Below are 3,350 nucleotides of genomic sequence, written 5' to 3'. Positions count from 1 at the left end.
AGAAAGAAAGAAAGAAAGAAAGAAAGAAAGAAAGAAAGAAAGAAAGAAAGAAAGAAAAGAAGAAAAGAAGAAAGGAAGAAAGAAAGAAGAGGAACACAAAAGCATGAGTAAGGTAAGAGGAAAAGCTGATTTGAAAAGATAATTGTTGACATTAGATCTGCTAAACCTTAAGAGGCTCGGCATATCCTAAAATTGTCAACCAGTGTGTGGTGGTTTGAGTAAGATAACCCTCATAATCTCAGGCATTTGAATGCTTGGCTCACAATGTGATGTTTAGACAAGACCAAGAAATACAGCCTTGTTCGTGAAAGTGTGCACTGGGGCAGGCTTTGAGAGTTTAGAGGACTTGTACCATTTCTCTGTTTTCTGTTTGTTGCTTCACAGAAGTCCCGAGCTTCCTATTCCTGCCACTAGTCCTTTGCTTTAGCATCATGGACCCCAGTCCTCTGGAACCATAAGCTAAAATAAATCCCTTTTCTATAAGTTGTCTTGGCCATGGTGTTTTATCACAGCAACAGGAAAGCCATTCATGCACCACTCAGAAGAGTATGGCTCTGGGCCAAGAAGGAAACATAAATATGCACAGATCTACAAAGGCAAAATGATTATATTTGGAAAGTTAGCATATGCTGGCATACTACATCTAAACCATCAGGTGATGTGCTTAAAATTTCCTCAGACTCTCATACAAACTCTCCAAGTGAAAAATATGATCCTTATTTTATTTGAAAATAATTCTGTGGTCATGATGAAGATAATAGTATGACAAATATGTTTTAAGAAAAATCCAGAAGACCCAGCATATTTTCCCTGAAACACGGTGATCAGTAAGTACTGTTTTAACAAAGACAATAATTGAAAGTCTGAACTGTAAGGGTCATTTCGTCTACTTGGCATCTAATAAATCACATATTGGCTCATTTATTAAACTAAGCCCTAGAATGAATCAGTTGTGCAGGGCTGTTTAAAAAAGATATCTATAACTTTTAAGAAACATATTTATTTTATTTTATGTGTATGCATGTTTTGCTTCTGTGAATGTATGCACATTATATGTGTGTCTGGTGCCCATAGATGTCAAAAGAGTTCACTGAAGTCTCTGAAACTGGGCTTAAGAATGGTTGTGAGTAACCAACTGGAAGCTGAACCCAAGCACTCTGCAAGAGCAGCAAGTATTCTTAGCCACTGAGTCATCTCTCTAGCCTCTATGTTCATAACTTTTTAAAGTCAAGTAAAGTCAAAATAGTGCAGTCAAAATTTAGCTTTAAAAATAGTGTAAGAATAAATACATTGACAATAGACATTTTTAAACACCCAAGAAGAATTGATGTACATATAATTTTGTTATATTTCTTTGTTTTTTGAAACAGGGTCTTACTGTGGAGCTCTGACTATTCTAGTACTCACTATATAGATGAGTCTGGCCTCAAATTCACAGAGATCCACCTGCCTCTGCCTCCCAACTGCTTAGTTTAAAGGCATGTACCACCATGCCTGGCTTGATATGTGTATAAATATTAAATACAGACAAGCCACAAACATAAAATTGTGCTGGCCTTGAAGTGAATGGCTGTTGTTATAAACTGTATGTATATTAAGGTCTTTATTCTCCGTGTTCTTTTCAATCAGTTCCTACAAAAAGCCTTTAAAGTAAAGCTTATAAAAGCCCATTTTCAGATGAGAAAACTGTCCAACAGAATTATCTCTATCCACACAACTGAAGTCATCGGTTGAAGTCCATCTGGCCTGATGTAAAGGCACATGATCTTTACCACCATACCCATCAATGAGCTTTTCAAAAACACTGTTCTGGTTAGTGTTTGTCCAAGAGAGACTAGTAAGCAACATTTCGTAAAAGGGAATATCAATTCAGGAACCCTCCATAAGACGGGCATTTAGGCAAGCCTAGGGGACATTTTCTTAATCGATGATTGATGTGGAAGGAACCAGCTCCCTGTATGGGGTGCTACCCACCCACATGGAAGTCCTAAATTATAGAAGAAATCAGACTGACACACATGGAGTGTGTGATGGCTATTCTGAGTTGCCACCTTGACTGTATTTGGACTGAGCTACAATTCAGAACTTAAAGATCTTGTGAAAAGGTAAAGAAACGCTTAGGTCCAGGTGTGGTGATGCATTCCTTTAGTCCCAGAGCTCAGGAAAGAGAGGCATGTAGATGATTGAGTTCAAGATCAGTCTACAAACACTAACACAAAGAAATCATGGAGACAGATATTTATATAGCAATATATAATACTTGCTGGGAAGTAGGCAGAGTTAACTATGAATCTGAATGATTTGTTACTCAGTACTTGCTGGGAAGTAGGCAGAGTTAACTGTGAACTTCAATGATTTGTTACTCAGTACTTGCTGGGAAGTNATTTGTTACTCAGTACTTGCTGGGAAGTAGGCAGAGTTAACTGTGAACTTCAATGATTTGTTACTCAGTACTTGCTGGGAAGTAGGCAGAGTTAACTGTGAATCTGAATGATTTGTTACTCAGTACTTGCCCTGAAGTAGGCAGAGTTAACTGTGAACTTGAATGAAAGAACAACTACTGACCTGTCACTCTTCTACTCATCAGCATGTACATTTGTCAGGCTTCTTAAACCCTTCCAACTCCTAAACCTCACCTGAGAACATTGATATGACTTTGGTATACAATAGGTATGTAGATAAAACCTTTACTGACAATTATAAGGACTTGTATTTTAAATTAATTCTTTGGGATGCATATATTTTTACTGTTTATTGGAAATTAAAGAAAATTTTCTTACTAATAAGATAGATGTGCTTATTTATTTTTACATAAAATTTAAAATCTTAACTGAATAATTGATACTGCAGGACATAGAGTTTCCACAAAAGCCTGCAGAGTTGGTCAGTACTTTGATTTTATAATTGCCAATAATGAGCCCAGCACTTAACAGAAATACATAATACAAAGTGGCAGAAGTATGTTTAGCACTATATCAGAAATTGCTCAAAATGTTCTCCTAATTGCAAACTGAAGTTCATTTAGCTGATTTTTGAAACTCAAATCAGCAACTCAAACAACAGGTTTTATAGTCAAATAATTTAGCACAATACAATCCAAAGACACAACTTGATACTGACATGCTAAGGAATGGTAGTAGGGAAATTTAAAACTTCTGTTTTCTAAAATTACACCACCATGTGTCTGTAAGGGTGGGCATATATATACACACATATATACATACATACACACACACACACACACACACACACATATATATATTAAAAACACTGCAACTAACTTCATTCAGCAGATTTATACCTGAGTTGAAGAATTTCAGATAACCAATCTGAATAATCAGATTTTATAT

This window comes from Mus caroli, chromosome 12 (genome assembly GCF_900094665.2).
Source record: "Mus caroli chromosome 12, CAROLI_EIJ_v1.1, whole genome shotgun sequence".
NCBI classification, from domain to species: Eukaryota; Metazoa; Chordata; class Mammalia; order Rodentia; family Muridae; genus Mus; species Mus caroli.
The sequence above is the reverse complement of the archived record's forward strand: the minus strand, read 5'-3'. Positions refer to the sequence as shown.